This window comes from Canis lupus, chromosome 30 (genome assembly GCF_011100685.1).
Source record: "Canis lupus familiaris isolate Mischka breed German Shepherd chromosome 30, alternate assembly UU_Cfam_GSD_1.0, whole genome shotgun sequence".
NCBI lineage: Eukaryota > Metazoa > Chordata > Mammalia > Carnivora > Canidae > Canis > Canis lupus.
The window spans coordinates 25,085,069-25,108,073 of record NC_049251.1 but is presented as its reverse complement, the minus strand read 5'-3'; the positions used below and the strand labels follow the sequence as shown (position 1 = coordinate 25,108,073).

General features: G+C 41.8%; 2 long non-coding RNA genes across 2 annotated transcripts in view; one reads left to right on the top strand and one right to left on the bottom strand.

Moving 5' to 3' along the window:
• On the bottom strand, nt 1-19,993 carry LOC111093388. Its single transcript, XR_005381369.1, has 3 exons — nt 19,877-19,993; nt 2,991-3,046; nt 1-293 (listed from the first exon to the last, which is right to left on the bottom strand). It is a non-coding gene; the product is annotated as an uncharacterized LOC111093388 (long non-coding RNA).
• LOC111093387 overlaps nt 1,417-23,005 on the top strand; it is an 84,401-nt gene continuing 62,812 nt past the window's right edge. Inside the window, exons 1-2 of the long non-coding RNA XR_005381368.1 lie at nt 1,417-1,635; nt 7,868-7,950. This is a non-coding gene — a long non-coding RNA (uncharacterized LOC111093387). The remainder of the gene's footprint in view (nt 1,636-7,867; nt 7,951-23,005) is intronic.

The window sequence follows — 23,005 nt, the reverse complement described above, 5'->3', positions numbered from 1 at the left end:
TCAATCTGGGTGGCATTCTTGAGTTTGATTTGGATAAAAGTTCCAAAATTTAATCCTTAAAACTAATCCCTTGGACTGTATGATTGTACTGGCACAGCATCAGCGGGATTAATGTTATCCAGCTAGAAGAGATGCTCCAAGCCTGTACACTGCCCTTTTTTAATCTCATGGGAACCTTGATTTAAATTGGAAAGACAAGCTAGGACTTCCTTTTATTTTTCCTGTAGCAACTTCCTTTCTGGCTTCTGATTTCCTAGGGTAATGGTCTCTGCAAAGATTTTCTGAAGAGCCACCTGAAAAAGAAAGGCCAGGAGTTTATTTGTATTACGTTTGCATCTATTAACATATGTATAATTTGCTGTAATCTTGCTATATCTACACAGACCAACCAACTCTCCTTGGCTCATCTTTATTCCAGGAAATGCCACCTCAGGTAGCAGAGAACACTGGAAAGACCACAGTTCAGGCAATGGGGGGGGGGGGGGGTTGCCTCACCCCCACCATCGCACTCTGTGGTTGAGCCCTGTGGGGCGAGGTCAGCCATGGTAGGGGATGGGGGCAGGATGGTGTGTGCTGGCAGCCTTGGGCAATCCACCTAAAATCTCTGACCTTAATTTTCATCACCTATACCAACAGTGATACCCTCCAAAAACATTGGAAGGATTAAATAAAATACGTGTAAGAACATTTTGTAAACCATTAACCTGTGCTTTTTTCCAGAGACACTGTACCATAAGATGCTGTATGATTTTTTAAATCCATGTTTGTAAAACACACCTTAGAAACTCACAGTGTGCTTTGTCATGTTAAAGAATCTAAGAAGTCCTTAGAAGTGAATTCTGTGGAAATTTGTTTAGTGTGCTATTTCACAATCTATTTGGCGACAGAATCCATTTTTCATTTAATACCTAAAATCAAGATGTGCTCTGGTCAGCTCTGAATTAACGAGGTAGGTTCTCAGGGCTCTGTGATGGGCAGGTGTTCCACGTTGCTACCTCTCCGGACCTCCATCTGCCTCAGCTTTCTTCTGTGTTGGCAGGCTTCCACAAACATTAGCCAAGACTGCCAGCAGCCCAAGACTCACATGCAACAGCTTAGGAAGCCAGGAGAAGACTGCCTCTTCCCCAGTAGTTCTAGAAATGGACTAATTTTGAGTCATGTGCCCAACCTTGAAGCAATCACGGTGGGCAGGAGGAAGTCATCTCGCCAATCAGGCTCAGTGAATGTGCCTACTTCTAGAAGAGCCACTCATATCTAAGCCACATGCACTAAAAATAGAAGAGAATGATTCTTCAAAAGAGTAATATTACAAAATGTCAGTTTTGTCTTTAGTGAAGGAACTGAAGACAGGTTAAAAAAGACAAAACAAAAAAATAGGAGCACCTTTGTTCATTCTCCACCATTTCTTTTCCTAGGGCAGAGGTTCAGAAACTTTGGTATACATAAGATTCCCCTGGGAAATTTATTGAAACTATGATTTCAGGGCCTAACCAAGATTCTGATTCCATATTCTCAGGTATTACTCAGAAATCTGTATTTTCTGCAAATACCAGATGCAGGTGATCCAAGTATGGTATTCTGAGAAACATAGGAAATGGGATAAAGACACTTCTAGCAGTTCTCGATCTTTGCTAGGTATGAAAATTCCTACCAAATCAAAATGTGCAGGCGTTAGGCTGGTGAAGTCTATGTTGACATTGATCCTCAGGCATTTCTGATCTGCCATGAAGTAGTGCTTCTCAACCTTTACTGTGTATATGAATCAGCTGGGGATCTTCAGAAGACATAGATTCTGATTCAGTGGGTTTAGGGGAAGGCCTAAAATTCTGCATTTCTAACAAGGCTTAAGATGTGCTGCTGCTTGTGGACCACATCCCACACTTTAGGCAGCAAGATCCTAAAGACTGAGAACCACCTGTGTATCTGGTTTGCATTTTGAAGGCTGTGTCCTTCAGGTTACCAGCCTGCTGGGTAAGCATGAAAAGAACTTCTGTTTCTTGTAGCATTTGTTCATACTGATATTTCTCACTTTGTTCTGAGCTGTAGAGATCATCTTCAAGAGGCTCAAAGAGAACTCTGCCTAGCCCCTAAAAACAGGAATGTCCATCTACAAGCTTTCTACTTCGATGCTCCAGATCTCATTTAGACTCTGGAAAGACAAAAAAAAAAAAAAAAGCAATACAGGATTCCTTAGGGTGCTCACACTTAGGGTGACCAGTTGTCCTGGTTTGCCGGGCCTGTCCTGGTTATGGCACTGAAAGTGTGATCCTAGCAGTCATACTTTATCAAGGAAGAATAAAGAATATTATAGACCAATATGACACAAGGTAGTGAGTACAGATAGGGAACCAGCAAATTCAGCTTGAGGGTCAGGAAAATCCAGGTTAGAAGTAGCTTTAAAGGCTGATCAGGAGTTCCCTGGGCTGGGGGCTGCGGATGAAGAGGGGAGGGGCATTGAAGGTTGAGGGATAAGCATGGGCAGAAGTACAGAGATACATGCATATGATAATACGTAGAACTGTTCTGAGCCTCATCCATATTGAATACAATCTTGTCTTAATTTGACAGGGTTCAGCAATCTACACATGAATTCCTCCCATTGAGTAAACCCAGGCAAACTTTGGGGAATGAGTAAAGCCCCACCCTGGGGCTCTGCTAACCGCCTGTTTTCTGATAGCCAGTTCCTTTACTTAGCTTGGCAAATGGATTATTTTCACTTGTTCTTCAACATTTCTCAGGCGGTATTTCTCAAGCCCTGTTTTGGTTCATTCATCTGTTCAACAAATATTTATCCTGCACTTACTGTGTACCAGAACAGTTCTAAGCACTTGCAACATGTCACCCAACATCCCTGCCCTCAGAGAGCATACATTCTAGAAGAAGAAAGAGACAATAAACAGTAAGCATTTTAAAAGTAGATGATATATACTGGCAGGTCATAAGTACTATGCGGAAAAAATCCTAGAAGGTACAGGTTATCAGGAACATACCTTTTTACAGGTGTTCAGGAAAGGCTTTTCTGATTCGGTGGTATTTGAGCAGAGGCCTGGAGGAAATAAAAGAATGATGAATGCTTAGATACCTGTGGAGGCCATTTCGGGTCAAGGGAGCTGCAGTGCAAAGGTACTGGGGGTGCCTGACATGTGCAAGGACCAATAAGAAAACTAATGAGTTTGGAATGGAGTGAATGAGGCAGTTATGTGTAGGGGTTCACACAGGTGGACAGCTGGGCCTGGGGCCAGTGTAAGGATTGATACTAAGTGGGATGAGAGCCTGTGGAGGGGGTCTGAGCAGAGGAGGAATCTGCTCTGACTTATATTTTTAGAGCAGCACTCTGGCCCGCAGTTCAGAAGCAACTGTTTGTGGGGAAGGGTGCAAGTAGGGAGTCTGGTTATGCAGCTATTATAAATTATAATACCCCTGGCAAGAGATGACAGTGGCTCTGACAAATGTGGATGCAGTGCAGTGGTGACAGGTGGCTCTCTGGGCCCACCAGTTCCCTGCACAATCAGTGGTCTCCCAGAGTCCAGAGAACTTCTCAAAGTACCTAGTGATCTAGGCGGATCTCTCCATTCCCCCAGAGACTTCATTTTAACCATCTGCAAAATGATGCCAGACAGTAATACCTGCCTAACCAAACTCACCAGATTCTTATGAGAATGAAATGAGATCATACCTTGGAAAGCATGGATCAAAGCAGGAAGAAAAACACATAAGAATCAGAACCCACCAGCTAGATTATCTGCCAGTACAGAAAAAGAAGTGCTGTTGTCTCGTCATAGGTTCAGCTAATTCACAAAGGGGTGCTACCAAATTCAAAGGTTAAACCCCAAATCGCAGACTGAGAAGAGACATTTATGATCAGCTGCTCAAACCCCATATCTCTGAGATAAGAAAATGGAGATGCAGAGATAAAGATGGCTTTCCCAAGACAACTCAGTGAGTGGTGGAGGCACGAAAGAGTCCTAGTTTTGAGTCTCCTTCTACCAAGAGGCCCATTCAAAAGGGGTAACAAAGGTCCATATCTTGAAAGCTAATCAAAGCATAATTACCATCAAAGGACAAGAAAGAGAAGGCTCTCAGTTGGGAGGCCTAAGGCAGCTTTGCTGCTTTCAAAATAGTCCTTGCATTCAGTCCTCCGGATGACTGCTTGAAGTTCCAGATATCCCCCTTTTAGAGGAGACTCTGAAAGATCAGCCAAGTTACCCCAACTCACACAGCCAGCAAGTGGCCAGACAAGGACTTCTGCTCATGTCTCTGGCACCTAACCTGGTACTTATTCCCTCTCATTTAATGAAGACCCTTGGAAAGAGCAGAAATTGGTTTAATTGGAGCAATAGTATCTCTGTTGTTCTAATTCTTTTCCCCAAATCCTTCAGCAGAGAATTCAGAAGAATGTTTTTATTTGTGAGTGTAGTCTAGTACTTATTAGAATTTCTGAGCTTTTACATTAGAAGTTTCAACAGGCTTACTGTGATACGTTTGAAGTGCCGAGTGTAAACATAAGCCTAAAAAAATCACCAACACAGTGCAGTGACATTTTTAGATAATGGTTGGAAGAGTTATATAAGTGGTTGCTTTACAGAGATACACGCACTGAGGTTCACATACTGCAGTTTTCTGAACTGTAAGAGCAAAGAGGGAGAGAGTGAGACTGAGCGAGTGAGAGATCAGGAAAGTACAGGAATTGGTGCAGAGAGACACACAAAGCGGCCATAGAAAAGTAGACCTAAAAGACTTGTCCTTGCTGTTCACCTGCAATATGTGACATGTCGTTTGGTTTTAACTTTAAATCGAGACATTCTTTTGAATCAGGAGGAAGATTTTAAGAGACAGAATCTTCTGCTAGAACACAAAACACAGGGTATGGAAACCGAAGTTTGAGATGTCAGTATATTCCCTGGAATCCTGGCTAAGGTCGATGTAGACTTTGAATCCACCAAATGAATACAGGTTCCTTCCATTCCCAATTTCCCTTGGTAGTAGATGTGGATGCCCAGGAGCTATTGGCTTAGCTATACCAAATCTCTTGGCGGGGATATTGGGCCCCTCAGGCTGTGACTCTGTGGGGTGAGCCCCTAAGGCACTGTGGCCCCAGACCTATGGTCCCTCTATGACCCATCGCCATGACCGTGTCATCACCACTGAGCTATCGCTCTGTTTCTGATTTGAACTCTAAGCCCAGAGGACTGCGGTCCCCTCATGAACACAGTAAACCTTCCCAAACCCCTCTCCTCTGTGACTGAGCCATCTTACTGACCCCAGCTAGTGGCTCCAGTGTGCTTCTGGTCAGTCAGGACGCTCCAGGCACCACCACACTGCCACCTTCTGGCATGTCAGAGATGTTCACAGTCAGGCTCTGGCCCCCTCCCCCTCCACTCTGTGGCTAGCCAGAGGAGGGGTATGATGCTTACCTAGGCTATTCTAGCCTGTTGGGATGTGGGTGCTGGTTACAGCCTAAAATGGGGCTGGGCCCTTTGCTCACTCATTCTTCAAGTGGACACCCTGAGGTTTCATTAAGTCTCATGGCTGAATTAAGGCAATCAACAAGATTAGTAGTAATTATGATCATTGCTATTCACTCAGTGAAGGCTTTATAGTCACACTGGGTTCCAGTCCCTATTCTAACTTACTAGCTGTGTGACCTTAGAGTACTTACTTTACCTCTCTGATTCTCTTTTCTCATCTATAAAATAGAGGTCATAACACTACCTACCATATTCTGAAATTAATTGAGTGGCTACCTGTGTGAGTTACAGCTTTAAGTTTAAGATAATTCATGCAAGGTGCTTTGCAAAGTACCTAGCACACAGGCATTCAATTAATGCTACCTCTGACTATCTGTAGTGGTAGTACGTGCAATTATTAACCAACCAGTAGTAGTATGTGCCAAGTATTCTTCCAGGGGCTTTACATACATGTTATTAATTCTGAAAACTGGTAAGTAAACCATTATACCCATTTTACAGATGAAGAAGCTGAAACGTAGAGCTTCTAAGTAATGCCTCAAGGCCACGCACTTGGTACATGGGTAAATGGCTGGAATTTGAGCTCTGGTGGGTTTGACTCCAAGCCTGAGTTCTTTGGTCTTGAAGATGCTGATGGCAATGAAAGTCTTGAATGACAGCTCATTATTACAATAGAAGGGTTGGTGGTCATGTCCTTTGTGATTACCTCAGGAGTGGAACAAATAGTGAGTGTTGCAAATAGTAAATACTTCAGGAGTGCAGAGAAAGAAACAATTATTGAGGCAGGCTTATTAACAAAAAGATTTAAGAATTTTTCACTGTTTTTTTTAAACCTCTTTTTCCAGCTTATCAAAGCAATGCATGTACATTATGTGAAAATTCAAAGACTTCTCTTACTCTCCTACTTTTTTCTTAATTTGTTTCTATAACTGCATATATACCCTCTGGCCTAGCACTGTTGCTTTTGACTTTATTTTTTCAAAATAAAACACCAATATGTGAGGATATATACACAAGTACATTTTTTGTAACATTGCTTACAGAGGCCAAACAAATGAGAAACAAGACAAATGTCTTTATTCCTGTCTGTAAGGGGATACTAAATAAACTGTGACTCATTAATTCTAGAGACCATGATGTGGCTATTACAAAGGCTGAATTAGATTTCTCTACAATGACCTGAATGAAACTGTCTGAGAATCTTAGCAGCTTACGGATTCATGAGCCAAACCTACTTCAACACAAGATAAAGTAAAACAGGGAAAGTGAGAGTTTATGTTTGCATGTGATCCGGAGAAGACATATGCACAAGCACTAGGGATATATAACTCATTAGTGTCTCGTGTGACATGAGTATAAGGGTTTGTGTAGTCTGTGAACTCAGTATGACCTAGCAGAATGGGGACAAGGAAGCTAGTCGGTATGTTTGGCAGATTTAGAGTATTTAGAAGAGGGGAGGACATAATACTGTTCTTCTCTGGGCTGACCACATCTAAAGAATCATGTTTAGTTTAAAACACATGTGTTCATCAGAATAGGTTGAAATCAAGTCATTGGAGAAATAGCTGAAGGAACTGTAGTTTTTTATTCTGAAGAAGAGCAGACTCAAAGGGTGTACTATGCTTACATGAAATATTAGATTTTCTCTCTGGAGCCTCAAAGCTAAAATAGAATCCATGGGTGGAAGCCAGCAGGAGCCAAGGTTTAGCCCAATATGAGCAAGAGACATTTTCAACCATCAGAGCTGGTCAAAACTAGTAAAATGGCTTGTCCTGGAGGTTCCAGGCACCTATCCTGTCTCTGTTGGTGTTGAAGAGACCTGGTAGGAATAGTGAGAAAGGAGCCAGGTACCTGATGGGAGCAATGTGGTACCTAAACCCATCTCCCAACCCATCCACAACCTTAATCAGAGAATATTCAAGTTAGGCATTTGATCCCGAGATCTGATTTTCCATCATGAGAGATTGGGAGAGGCAATGTGTAACCATGTCTATGAACCCCAGCAGGTATAAATCCTGCCTCCGCCATGTCTGCTGTGTGACTCAGGCAAATTACTAACCTCTCCAAATCTGTTTGCTTATCTGTAAAATAGGAAGAGTACTGGCTCCTTCCTCAAAGAGCTGTTATATAAGGACTGATTGAGATAATAATCCATATATAATGTGTTTAACAGTGGTAGTACATAGTGAATTCTCAATAGGTATTTTAAAGTTAAATTCTGTAAGTTATTATCTTTCTTATTATATAAGTTCGTGTTTAACAGAGTATAGTGAGGCTGCTTTTAAATTGATCTTGGAAAGAACCATAGATTTCTCCAAATTAAAATATCTTCTTAAGATTTCTGATGTTTATAAATGCAGGTTTATCTGGTTCATTTAGTGTATTTGGTTGCTTTCCAGGTAGCTGTATGCCAGCAACAGAACACTGAATCTGCAGTCATTGGATCCAAGTTTGAGGGGTCTGGCTGTCACGTCTTAGGCAGGTAACTCTAAAATTTGTTTCCTCCTTCATAGGGTAAGGATGGGCACTCATAGATTTGTGGAAGAGTAAGTGGTATAACATGTAGAAGTGCTTTTCAAATTATAAAATATGAGGCAATTGGGAATTATTTTTATGGTTATGAGGTGCAACATGGGAAAGGGGACTGATTCCTCTGGCCCTGAACAACTAAGACTGCCACAGGCAGAAGAAGCATCCTGAGAATTTAATCCTAAACTTTTAGGGGTATAGGGAGTACATTTGCAAAATAAAAGGAGATGCCATGACCTATAAAAGTAGGCATTGTCAACTTTCCAGAAAATCTTATGGAACCTTAATTTATATCTCCAGGTGGGATAAGGAGAAAAGAAACTTGCGTATAATGAAGCATTTACCCATATTTATTTGGTTATTTACTTACTTACTCAGTTACAAGGGATTGAACCTTTTCAATTGCTGATTATGAAAGCAGAGAGGCAGGCGTGCACCTGAAGGGGCGCTGGGTCTAAGCAGAGTAAGTGGAGGTTTAGGGATTCAAAGATCTTTTTGCACTGGATGGGATCTTGAGACAGTTTTACCACAAGAGAGGATCCGGTAAAGATGCAAATTGACTCACCAGGAACTATAGTGCTGAAGCAGCAGCACTGGCATTGTTCTCCTAAGGTTTGTACTTTGGTGTTTCTGGTTTGATTTCTAAGTAGATTTTGAGGGAAAATAAGATAAGGGAGACAAAGAAGGGAAAAGTAGAGAAAATACCCTTTAAGAAGATACTGTTTCTATCACTCACCCCTCATGATAAGAAAATCTAATACATTCAGGAATGTGTGTGAGATGCTTGAGTTTTAATGGAAGATAAAGCTTTTTTCCCAGGGAAATAAAATATCGAAATCTCTACTATTTGGACTCTATTCTAAGGGAAAAAATAGTAAAAGTTTAAAAAGGTTTCTTGCTCCAAAATTTTTTATTATAGTACCATTCCTAACAGTGAAGAATTAGAACAACCCAACTGTTCAACCAATGACAGGATATTTAAGTAAACTATGATAGTCCATACATCATACAATCATTACAATGGTATTACCAAAATTATAAAATAAAAGGAGCAAATACTTCCGTTATAGTGAGTAAAGGAAGGAGGACAGCACTGGGTGGACAGGATTGATCAGAGAGAGGATGCAGAGTAGGAATCTTTGTTGGGGGGGGGGGGTGGCGGAGATAGAAGTAGGTTATATATAAATGATTTAAATCAGTAAATTTCATAAAAGGTGTGAATTTCAACAAGGCTTTACAGGGAGACAGACAAATCAAGGAGAGGTGAACCAAGCTGAAATAATACCACATGTAAATGTGTTGAAGGAGGAAGGATGTCAACATTATAGGCTGCATTATAGCCTTTTGGGTTCAGGCAATTCTCAACATCATGACAGACAATTTTATAACTGTGAACAAAAAATTATACACATGTGCCAACTGACTTGGGATACTTAGTGGTTCTTTTAATTAAAATTCAGACAGGAATTTTATATTTGTTACCAAATAACCATTGATAAAGCCAATGAATAGTTCATTCTGAATTTATCCTATCCTGTAGGAAATTGCCATTTGTAACTGAGCACTTTCCTCCCAACCTTTTCCCATCCCTATTTCTACTCTCATCTATTCTCATCTTAGCATGGACTTTCCACCTATTAATTTAAAAAAAAGAAAAAGAACAGGAAAAAAAAAAAAAAAAGCTTTGTTCACTAAATACTCCATTATTGTGAAAAGTGTATTGAAGGTTTATAAATATTATCATGGAATCGCTGTTTGTCACATAAATTCAATGTGATTCAACGAATAATCTGAGGAGTGCCAACATGTGCCTTGTAGTGTACTAGGAACTGGAGGTACAAAGATCATGCACAGTCCTTCTCCGGTAGGAGAAGTGCAAACAGGTTATCTGTAGTATGGTGTGCAAAGTATAACAGAAGTGTGGGCACATAGAGAAGTGACAAGAGAGAAGGAGCTACGAGGGAAGCCTTTGTGGAAGAAGTAAGTGTTTAGCTAGGTTTTGAGGTATGAATAAGAGTTTGATAGGTGGTCAAGTAGAAACAGAAAGTCATTAAAGCAAAGCAAACAGCACTTACAAAGGCATAGAGGTAGGAAATTGCATGCATCTGCCATTTAGTGATAATGAAGTGTATTGAGCAGGTGGAAAGGGTACAAATGAGAATGGATAGGTTTTTAGGGGTTACACTGTTAGAGCATGGTTTCAAAATGTTTATTTATTTATACTCACTATATACCAGACACTGTTGTTTCTCAAATATAAACTCTTTTTTTTTAAAGATTGATTGATTGATAGATTGACTTTAGAGAGACAGAGAGCCTACACAAGTGAGGGGAGGGGCAAAAGGAGAGGGAGAGAGCAGACTCCCAGCTGAGCACAGAGCCCAGTATGGGACTCCATCCCTGGGATCATGACCTGAGCCAAAATCAAGAATCAGATGTTCAACAGACTGAGCCACCCCGGTGCCCCCAAATAAAAACTCTTTAATCTTCATAACAATTTAGGCCAACTGTTGGACTGCAGAAATGGACCTCTAAGATCAAGGGATGATTGATCAAGGCGGGGGGGGGGGGGGGAAAGCCCATGGTAAATGTCATATTACAGAACCAGACTCAAGAACTTTAAAATTCATATATAAACCTCCTTCAGCAATGAGTCTTCATGCCCCATAAGGAAATTTTTGGCTTAATTCTGGGATAAGGAAAAGGGATCGTATGAACAGTTACTGTGCACCTGAGCTTTTTCATACATACGTTACTTAACCATCAACATCATCCTGAGGGGTACCTGGTGCTCTCCTCATGTTACACTCAAGGCTTGGAAAGGCCAGCCAAGTTAGCCAGATCACCTGGCTAGTAAAGGGAAGGAGCTAGGATTTATCTAACTCAGAATCTGAGGTTTCTCCATTCCATGCCTTCCTAGAAAAGGACCAGAGAGAGCCAGACACCAGAAATTTTTCTCCAGCTACTATACCTGGTATGGCTACAGGTAAACATCTGTGTGGTCCTTTCTTGGACATTTATTATAGAAGCATGAAAAAAAGTGGGAGAAAAGGCTTTATCCTTCAGGCACTTGGTTTTTAAGACAGGTATCTGATGATGCTCATTAAATATTTTCTGAGACAGTGTGCTCCTTTTTTTTCTGGAATTCCATCACAAAATGGACCTTTAGGTAGGCAGACTTTTTTTAACATAGACTACCTCTTCCCTCTTCCCACAACCAACTGAGTCTTGATAGACATGAGACAAATTATTCCAAATAATGATAAAATCTGACAATCTTGCTTGGAAGAAATAACAATGATAATGATCACTGGCATTTTGTGCAGTCTTTCATAAGCCTGGCACAGTGCTAAGCACTTGTATGTGTGACTAATTCTCCCAAAAACATGTCAAGGGGACATGATCATCCCCATTCAGAAAAGAAAACAATGATTTGGCTAGGTGAGGTTATAAAGCTATTCGCTAAGGCCTACGGAGATTAGAATCTAGGGGTGTCTGGCTTCCAAGTCCTAACCTTTTCTGGCATTCTGGCTCCTTCCCTGTAAGGAGATGATAAGGTCCTTCTGGTCAGCTGGTCTCTTTAATGCTGGATGGTTTCTTCAACCTACCACACCTGGGAGATAGGTACATTATGGGCTTAGCAATGAAAGGAGAAAGAGGCAGGACTCTGCAGGTTCTTCCCCAACAAGTACCCCAGAGTTTTGCCAGCAAGCCTAGTCACTTCTGTGGTCTTCACCCAGTTTGGAGGACTTTCTGCCACTCAAGTAGGGTTTCTTACATAGAAGGCTTTCCTCAAATGAAGGAGTCAAAAAGCAGGACCAGGGACCCAGGACTTGCTGTGACATCTTTACGCTGACCCGCGCCAGTAAACTATTTCATGGTGAGTGGTCTTTTCAAATTGCCTTCAGGTGTTGGTTTAAGAGAGCAGATTAAAAAAAAAGTTAAAAAGATTTTTAAGATTTAGTAAAAGGGAGCGATTGATACACATCAGGCCCAGTAATAATGCCCTACAAACCTGTCAGTTTGTAGTAAAGTGACAAGAGTAGCTGAGGGGAATCCTTGCCCCATGGTTTATGGTCATAGACTTGTTTCACTTTGATGAATCAACTAGTTTGAATTATTAGAAAAATGAAATGAAATGTTTGCCCTGGCTCAGAATTTCCAAATGCCCCTGCAGGATATAAAGGTCCCTTTTCTGTGTCTATTTAATTTTATAATATGCATAATGGTCTCCATGAAGCATCTTGTCCGGAATCTATCAGAGCTTGAAACAAATGCCATGATCTGTTTTAATCTAATGATTAATGTTATCCATTTAAATATTGTAAATCTTTTCTCATCCTTGCTAAACTTGCCCACGGATGGGGACTTCTTTGTTGTTAATGCAGACACCTAAATACCATTTAGAAAATGGAAGGAAAAAAATAAGCATGTCTTCAATAAATATTGCAGCCCATTAGGCTTCATCATAGCAATTTCTCTGGTTTTGTAATGTTTGTTTACTGGGTTTTGTAGGGAAACTGCTGCCATTTCTGACATCCAGGATCAGCAAACCTCCATCCTCGTGTTCTCCTGCGATGGAAAGTTGTACATATGGGAAATATCTTCTTCCTTAGCAGACCCCATCTCAGTTATGAATTAGACATTCAAACATCCAGACCCAAACATGTAAATCTGTTTGTGCACACTCAAAGAAAGCACTCATACATTTCCTAAAAACCCACACATTAATATTGCTTACTTTTCAGCGGGGGTAAATGGGGGTCTCAGAGACCTCCTCAGAACAGGCTGGAGTTAAATAATATTGCATGTTTTTCATTTTACTGTGATGAATGCAAAGCTATTAAATAACCTTTTAAAGAGTTGGTGTAATTATCTGTAAACAGTAATGTTACGAAAAAAAAGGTCAAGTTGTCCTGCCATTAGATGTTTATGGATATAAACTGGATTTATGTTTCCATAAAACAGGCACCGACTAACTAGATTAATTCTCCACAAACTAAACCAACTGTAGTAATATTTAGACACAATAAAATGATACCAATTAAAACAATTTTATTTTTTGTGTCATATTGATTAATGGCGCACTAAAATTAACCAGAGACCTTAAACTCCGAATGGTTGGCAAAAGGCGTCCACATCTCAATATTATTACCAACAAGAAGAGCAGTTAAGTGAGATGGCTGTGCAATAGTATGAATATTTAATTAATAATTAGTCATGTAATTTCTCCTCAGGAATTATTATCCCTCAAACTGGTTTGTGAATTTAATTATTAGCAGCCTTTTTGTTTCCATGTCCCCTCATTACTGTCAGGATTGATGTAACATAAACTTCATTAAAAATTAAAGCAAGAGTCTTAATTACAAGGCTACCCTGACTGAAGTTAGAATTAGCCAAGTCAGTGATGTGCAAATGAGTGCATTATTTAAGAAACATGCTGGAAGTAGTTATGCTAATGTAGAAGGTTCGCAGTAGCAGACCTTTTCACTTGCAGCTGCATATTCATTAAATGCACTATGCAAATTTAATGTAGCAGTCTTAGTAATGCGTTGTTAATTTATTCAGATTTATTGAGTACGACTTGTAAAAAAAAAGTACAAATTTAATTACTCTATCTAGTAGGGATGATATTAGGAGATAGCAGAGGTTTAAAATGTGTTGATCTGGATTACTGCAGTTTGATGGAAGACGTGGTATCAAAGGACACAATTTTGATAACTGGGCTTGAAAGAATATTTGATTTACTTATGGAATGATCTAAGAAATCACTAAAATTGCACATGTTCCTTCCCAATAGGAAAGTAAAAAAGTCTCGGTTGTATTAACTTAAGAGCTAAAGCAGTGCTGAGTCCACAGCCTAATGGTCGTAATGACTCTACAGAGACCAGTAAAGGTTATGGATTGGGATCCGGGTGAAGCAAACTGTCTTTGTGGGAAGTTCATTGGTGGCGGGGCCGGGCCTCCGCTGCGCGCTGCCGCCTGGCGGCTGGAACCGCGGGGACGCCGGCGCCCGCCCGGGGCTGGCTCGGGGCTGGCTCGGGGCTGGGCGGCTGCTTGCGCCCGACCTTGACCTTCCAGGGAGGCCAGGCGCGGGACGCAGCGGAGAAGCTGTGTTCTTTGAAAAAGGCACGCAAACCAACCCCCAACCCCTTCCCCCCCCCCCCGCCCCCTCCCCCAGATACCCCGGCGTGCACACTTACTGAACTTGACACAGGTGCGCTCGGTTAATTCTCCCGAAACCTGTATGTAGGCTTTTTCATCCCATTTTACAGATGAGGAAGCCGAGGCTAAGGTTGGAAGAGTAACTTGTGCAGGTGGCAGCGCTGCGATTCAACTCCAGGCCGAGGCTGGTGTTCCTGCCCAACCTGGTCCACGGCTGTCTCCATCCTGGCTTCTCCCTCTGCCGCCTCCCTCCTCCCCGCCCTCCCTGCCCTCCTGCCTCTTTTTCTCGCCTCCCTCCGTCCTCTCTTCTTTCCCCTTCTTCCCTCCTTTTCTGCCTTTTCACCTGTCCCTTCGTATCATTTCCCTTCACTCCCTGACTCACGCGTATATGGACACATGGGTTTGTACATAAAATTAAAACCCTGAAAATGGCAGACCTTTTCCTCTTAAACAAGTGCTACAAACAGGTTAAATTGGAATAAAACTGTTTAAAGTTCAACAAAGCAACCGTGACAACCCCATCACGAATGTGCTGGGGGAGCGAAACGTAGCATCCTCTCCTCCACTAGCAGCTTGGTTGGCTCAGAACTCCTCACTCCTCTTTTAAATTGTTTAAGTTTCTTGGCCTTTATAATCACACAAATGAGTCCAGTGTATTTTTAATACTCTTCATATTTTATCTTGCTTTTGGGGGTTACTGCCTCCAATTGGTAAATCTTTGGCAGAAAAATCAATACACACTTTACTGAGCTCCAGGAATGAACAGGACAAATTACTACTAACCGTGGTGACTGCCTGGTTCTCAGCACCCATCTTTGGAGGCATTCCCAGCCCTCTGATGTATTCAAACAGGCTGACCTGTACATATTGATCTTCTGACAAGGGAGAAAGCTAAGCACCTCGCCTTAAGGGAAGCATATAAATTGATCACAGGCTGAAACTTGGTGCCTACATAAAGATCTTCCTGAAGAATTAATAAGGATGAAAAAAAAATTAGGTGGCAAAGCAGATGTTCTGGGTCTCCTGTGTGAATCTTTTCATCTTATGTCCCACATTCAAAGGCAAATCAGTCAGATCCCAGCCACCCCCTTCCTGGCTGCTGTCCATTGCTCCATTTAATGCATGCCATTCTGCCTTGGATCACACTTAACTGTGTGACAGCGTGTGTGAACGCTTGTGCACCACTGGATTGCAAACTTCTGGAAATCAGAACTTTGTTCATCTTTGGTTAGTGGCAGTCATGTGCTGGTAAATGCTTAAAAACAGGCTCCCTAAAAAAATTAATAAGCCTTCTTTTGTATGATTTGCTGATTTCCTTGGCAAATGCTTCCACCATGTTGATTTCAAGCTACCAACGTGATGTCACTAAATGCAGAGTCAGGAAAGGAGAAGTAGGTGCACACCATTATATAGTATGTTCACCTATCACACAGATACGATATAAATAACCTCAAGACTTATAGATAGCAGTAAAATGTCTTTAAATAAATAGGGAGTGATGCGTTTTGCATGTTTATTACCTTTGCTTTTAATATAGTTTACCTAAGTTTACATTTATATATTTTTTAATAATGTCTAACAATCAGCTCACAAAATTCCCCGAAATTCAGCAGCCATCTCCAGCTAACCAGCAGGTAATGGGGAAAAAAAGATTTGCTGTTAAAAACTTCACCACAACCAGAGCGCCTGGGTGACTTAGTCTGTTAAGCATCCCAATCTTGATTTTGGCTCAGGGCATGATCTCAGGGTCATCGGGGGGGGGGGGGGGGGGGGGGGGTGTCTGCTTGGGATTCTCTCCCCCTCTGGCTCTCCCCACTGCTCGCACGCACATTTTCTCTCCTCTCAAATAAATAAATAATTTTTTTAAATGTCCACCACAACCAATAATATAAAAACGACTGGATATGTTTCTCCTATTAAAGTAGTGCTTTATTATTTCTATTAGAGAAGGCCCAAACACAAATATAAGAATTTGAATTGGCTAGTGCTAAAAGAACATCTGTAATTTCATAGGATCTACTCAGATTTTTGTTGTAAAAGAATGGCATCTTGAAGCAGGTAGAAAAGTTCTTTAAGTGATGGCAGAGGTGTGGATACATCTGTTGCCTGGACATATGGCACAAGAGAGAGAAGGGACTCAATGATGTATTATTCAATATTTAGCCAAAATATGTGTGTTTCTGGCAGATGCTAGGGATACAAAGATAAATGTGACTGGAAGTCTTCTGGTCTGGGGATTGAGGGTAGTTTCCCTGCAGAAGGGACAGTTAGGAAGTCTAGACAATAGGAGGAGTTGGGTGGGGACAAAGTGTGGTCCGAAACCTGATAAGAATTTGGTCTGTTCACCGAATGGCTAAGAAGCCTAGTAGTTGGCAAGTGGGAGAGGGGTGTGAAATGGAGCTTGTGGGTTTGGCCAGGACTCAAGTGGCCCTGTCCTTTGTGGGCTGTGTTGAGGATTTGAGACAGAACTGGAAAGAATTTTCTAAGCAGTCTCAGGTTATCTCTTGTCACACTCACCACCCACTCTTTGTGACCCTTGCTTATTTGTCTGTGTTACCTGTAAGACAGTAAACTCCTGAAGGGCAGGACCAGGTACCCAGAGGGCTAGCACAAGGTCTGATCCATTGCAGGGACTGAATAAAAAAATTTATGGAAGTGAATGAATGGATAAGTCCCTACCCTCACCCCACTTACAGGTCTAGGTCTGGGGTTAGGCTTGAACTGACTTAGAGGTGGTGCTTCTGACCAAGCCAGACCTGAGAGCTGCTAGAGAGGCTCAGGGCTTCCCCACTCTTGAGGTTAACAGGACAGTCACAAGTGAACACTCCTTCCCAGCTCTCTGCTTTCTGGGACCTGTAGGAGCTCTTTAAAGTCAATGGACTTGACCCGAGTCCTCGTAGGAGCTATGGTCACTGTGACAGGCTCAGATAGGACCTGGAGCTGCAGAGGTGAGCCCTGCGCCCCAGGGAGAAGTGAGAGCCCATGCAGCTTGGAGTTTGGGTGCACTCTTCACTGCTTTATCTGCTCCTAAAGGAGTGTATGGTATGATTTTAGGGGTACCTAAATCTTCCTGATCCCTTCCCGACCAGTTGGTTCTTGTACCTACTGCCAAAGGCTGAAATTGCCCCTCTGAAAATTGAAGATACTGAATCATCTGGAATGTAAGTTCCTAGACTACTAGAAATAATAATAAAAGACACCCCGCAATTATTGATCCCTGCCTCTGTGACAGGCACTGTGCTAGGTACTTTATATGCTTTATCTCATTTATTCCTTGGAACAATGCTATGAAGTAGATACCATTATTATTTCCATTTTACAGAGAAGAACACTGAGGTATCAAAAGGTTAAATAACTTAGAATGTATAGTTGGTAAGTAACAGAGCAGTGACCAAATCAAGTGTTTTTTGTATAAAGCCCATATATTCCAAGCCAGGTCTCTCTGACATTGTGCTGCCATTTAATGTGCCATTTGGGGGCTGAAGGAGGTAGCAAAAGGTCATTTTTATCCAGAATTCCCAAATTTCCCTGAGGGAACAGAATCATATGGGGGTACTTGTTAATGGTGCTTTCTAGGCTGGTTCCATAGGGTTTAGAAATGCTTGAGTATGAGCTGGAGTTCCAGAGTTTGTACTTGTGATTGTGTTTGAGGAAGTATGGGAAATGAGGAGTGACCCATAGGTCTTTTCCTCAGGACTGAATTATACAAAGATGTTGGCCCCGACACCTGTTCTCTCCACAAGGGAAGAACTGGATTAATCTACCCAGAATATGAATTCAGAAACTAATTCAGGAAATCAGTTTGTCAAAGTCACATGTGCAGTCAGAGGGAAGATGGGATGGTGAAGACCATCAGGAGAGAGAGTGTTGGAAAGCTCTGTAGCAGTAGTATCTGGGGACAGATTGCCCGCAAAAGAGCTGAGGCGTTGATCTTGGGCCAGTTCTTCAACTTTGCTGAGCCTTAGTTTGAATAATGTTGAGAATAATATCACAATGATAAGTATCACGATTCAGTGGGGACTGCTGGCCTCACATTGCCCAGGTTCATGCCTTAGCTCTGCCGTTTATTCTCTGTGTGCCTTTGGATAAGCTTTTTAACTTCTCTGTCCCTCAGTTTCCTCTGTGTGAATAGGGAGTAAGAATAGGACCCTACTCAGAGGGTTGTTGTAAAGGCTTATTGTAAAATACTTAGCACAGTGCTAGGTGAGTAGTGAGTGTTCTAATACACGTGGCTAGATGGCTGTCAGACTGCTTGGTGCATGGGAGGTGCCATGAGTGTGATTTTTCCCTTCAGCTGAAGACACTGGAACTGAAAGCCAGGCTCCACACATCATCCTTCTACCCACTGACTCCAGTCAAAAGTGAAAAGTGCACATTGGCTTTTCGGTAATGATTTAAAAAAACAAAGCAGAGGCCACCCGGAGGTAGTTGTTTCAACTCTTGACTCATTTTGCTCTTGAGGCTGAAGTGGAGAGGAAGCTGGTCAAAGAGCATGCTTGGTTGTTGTCACTGTTGAACAAGTCATTTCTCTGCTCTGAACTTAGCCTCCCTCATTTATAAAAGGTTTATTCTAGCTTTGAAATCCTATGAGTCAATGAAAAATACTCCTTGAACCTAACCTTCAAATGTCGGTTGCCTTACTGGAAATTCGGGGCCTGGGGAGAAATCACCAGGGAGGTTGGATCATTATGACTTTCTTCTCACAAGTAACCTTCTTATTTAAGACCCCTCACTCATACAGATTTTCAAATGTGCGTGGCTTTGCTTAGCTTGTCCCCTGAAATGATGGTCTTAATCATAAATTCTAATTGGAACAGGATCTACCTCAATTTATTCCTAATGCCTCAGAAAAGCAGAACTGTTTCTAGGAATAAATTGAGATGGATCCTGTTCCAATTAACAGTTTGACTCAGTTAAAGGGTTGTTAACCCACTGCTGTCCTCTGATAACCATCCAATTTATGATTGGCCAGTTGCTGGCCTCACTGGAACTAGCAAGGAGATGAAAGCTGCCTAAACATGCTCACCACTTTACGTGGTGTGGACTTGGTTCTCTTCTCTCCACCCTACTCCTCCTTAGTGACTTAAAGGGCACTCTCAATGAGCTCACTTTGAGCTGTGATTGGATTGGGCTGCTTTCTCTAAACTGTAATTATGTTCTTCTCATCTTATTCAGATGGATTCTATATCAGTCAGGGTTTTTCCAGACAAATAGAACCAATAGGATGCATATATATAGAGAGAGAGATTTATTTTAAGGACTTGGCTCAGGCAGCTGTTGGGGCTGGCAAGTCTGAGAAGCGTAGGGTAGGCCAGCTTAAAATCTGGTCAGTAGAATTCCTTCTTCTCCAGGAAACCTCAGTTTTTTGCTCCTAAGGTCTTCACTTGATTGGATGAGGCCCACCCACATTATGGAGGGTAATTTCTTCTACTTAAAGCCAATTGGTCATAAATGTTTGTGACAATTATAGAATACCTCCACAGCAACATCTAGACTAGCATTTGACCAATTAGGCACTGTAGCCTAGCCAAACCCAACACATAAAATTAATCATCATAGCTTCCATGGATCATATTCCCAAATCCAGAAAGAGTTTGCCTAAACTGGAGACTAGGCATAAAGAAAGGCAGCAGCCTTAGGATACTGTTACTCTGAGGTCATCTAGTGCCACACAGAGGGCTCAGTGTTGCCCCTTCTCACACCACACCCTTTACCTTATGTCTTCGGGTATGTTTTTTCCAAGGCAGGAATCAAGATGTCTTGTTAGGCAAAGGCAGGGCTGTTTCTCTTCAATGGTTCATTTATGTCAGGTTCATAGCAGTTCCTAAGCCTGCGCAAAAAAGGGAGAGTAGACATTAGCTGCAGATTTCTGTAAACAAGTAGGTAAATATGCATGATTGAATGCGCAGCCAGGCAGGCACACTTGGGAGATTTTGACCAAAATAGAGCCTCAGAATTCCCATTTCCACTGGGCAAACAGGAAAATGAGATGATGCAAAATTGATGTGTGTGGAAAGCAGAGAGATTGGGCATTTACATCTATTTAATTAAGGAACACGTTGTAACCTCTATTTACTTCTGTTTAATTAAGGGATTGCTCATTTCGGAAGAGGTATCACGCTGGGCCTTCTACTACTTTTGTGATTCAAAGCTCAACTAAGGATGGATGGGAAATAGTTTGGTGATCTTAGCTCAGTCCCTAATGGCAAGAACTTCATGTTACAAAGCCAATAAACTACGCTGCCAGACTTGCAAAAAGAGAGTCAGGGGGCTTATCAAGAAAATGATCTCTTCAAGGCACAGGAGGTCATTTGTGAAAATGTATATTATTCTAGAATAATTCTGATCAAAAGTTAGAACCCCAGTGGATCCCTTGTGGAATAACCAACCATATTTGAGTAGGAAAAGAAAAAGGCAAGGAAACTTACTGTATAGGCTCCTAACTTATATGAAGTTTATTTAGCATGTTGACCAAACAATTAGCTCTTTCTGGGCAGAGGCAGAAAGAGTAAGATGTATCCACATCCACCTCCAAAGCTTCTGACCTCTGGGTCCTCTGTCTTGAGTCATGTCCCAGCTGTGCTTAGAATCCTGAGTCTCTCTCCTTCCACTCCTGTGCACTTCTCCATGCCCCACCACATGTGCCAGTTTTTACTAAAGTATGAAAGAGGAAGAAGGGGAGGGAGAGGAGGATGGAAGATTCAAGGTGAAGGGATGTGCTTTTCTGTATACGTGATAGGTTTCAGCTTACTGTAGTGTCTATTACATTTTTCTCCTAGGATAGGGCATTTCAGAACTAAGGTGACTCATGATTTCATCTGACATTTTATTATCCTTTCTGGCATTGCCCTAAGAAATGCCCCTTGAGTAACTCTCATCCTTTTTAGGTCCCGTGAGTCATGGTTAAGCAGAAAAGGAGAAGGGAAAGAGAGCTATTCAATACGGAAGGACGGGAAGAGATGGCAAGTAATTCTAGAGAGTATAGAGTGGGGAGACTATCTGTCTGCCTTCCCAGGCCCTGATTATCTAGCTAGATATACTATCTCTGTGGAACGTCACCATTTAATGTCCACCAAGGTATTAGTTGGTTAATGAAGAGAGTAATCAGCCTCCCCAGTGTCCTCCTTCCATCACCAGGGCAGCAAAGGTGGTTCCTAATAGTGGTCTCCTAGAGACAACACTCTTCACCTTGTTGAAGTCAAAGCAGAGAATGAGATGACTTCAGGAGATGCAGTGCTGCTTTGATTACTCCTTTTTTGCGCATGTTTAGATTGTAACTCCTCTGGAGCGGGGAGGGGGGGTTGGGGGGCACCCACGTGATGAGCTTCCAGCACCTTGCCAGTGCTTTGCACATTGTGAAAATTGTGATTTTATATTAATTCAGCATTGTGAATGCTGAATTAATATAAAAAGATTGGGAGAAGGCTTTGCTCCTATAAAGTTGATTTGCTTTTTCTTAAGCTCACTATACATTCTTCTTTCACTTCCTGCAATGCCACCCTTCTCCCTCCTTTCCATTTACCCAAGCCTCACCATTTGCCAAAGCCCAGAACCAGTCCCTCTAGTTCGACAACGTGTTTCAGACCTATCTGGCCTTAGTAATAAGCAAACCTGACTCCAAAGACCTGCAACCCCTGATGACTGCTTTTCTGGTTGGTGAGGAGCATGATAGTTTGATTAACATATATTGTGAAATTATTACCACAATAGGTTGGAATAACATCCATCTTCTCATATAGATACAGTAAAAAAAAAAAAAAAAAAAAAAGGAAAGAAAGAAGGAAGGAAGGAAAAAAAAAACCCTTCTTCTTGTGATGAGCACTCTTAAGATTTACTCTCTTAGCAACTTTCTTGTACCTTACACAGCAGGGTTGGCTCTAGTCATCACATCATGTCAGACATTACATCCCTAGTACTTACTTATCTTATAATTGGAAGTTTGTATCTTTTAAGCACCTTCCTCCAATTCCGCTTCCTACCACCCTCCTCTGGTAACCACAAATCTGAGTTAAACAATAAATTCACAACACCAAAAAGTCTGAGAATGACTGATCTAATTTGGATTATTTGAAAAGAACTGATTATTTTGTTTCTAAGTTCATATGAATGGCTTTGGATGGCTTATAGTCTGTGAAGCAGGGTAAGAAAGAGCTGTTTCTCCAAACAAGCTGGGTGTTGTCATACCACCTTATCTTTACTCAAGCCCACTCCTCAGTCCAATGTGTCCTTCCAGTTCCCTTCTTTCTTCTCTAGTGAAATTCTGCTCATCTTTAAAGCTTAGCTCAAGGGTGACCTCCTAGGAGAAGACTTCCTTGGTCCCCTCCCACTCCCACTCTCTTCCTCTCCTCTGTCCCCACGGCGTTTGGTTCAAAGCACTGGGAAAGCATCTGTCATAGCATATTTCAGTTAGTTGCTGTTCCATGCTAGATCAACCATGAACTACTTAAAAGAAGGATAAGATCTCCATCCTTTGTTTCTGGTCCACACCTGACATGAAGCAAGTTGCCCATAAATAGTTGTTGAATTAAAATGAGTGGCCATTTCCAGGTCTGACCCACTCCCTGTACCCAGAGGAGTAGAGCCATGTGGGTGAGGGGAGGGGCAGCCCTGATGGCAGGCTACTCTGTGTAATTATCCTCTTCTGGTGAATAATGGGGCTTCAGCTCTGTGTCTGATTCTTTGATGAAGATGAAACTATTTAATCAGATTTGGTTGCTCATCTCATCATCTTCCCGTATCACACCCTTCCTGACGAGTTCATTAGCTGGAAGAAAAATTGATGACCTCGTTAGTTCTGCACATTGGTTCACTTAGGACAAATTGGAGCTTTAGAATGTTGCTCA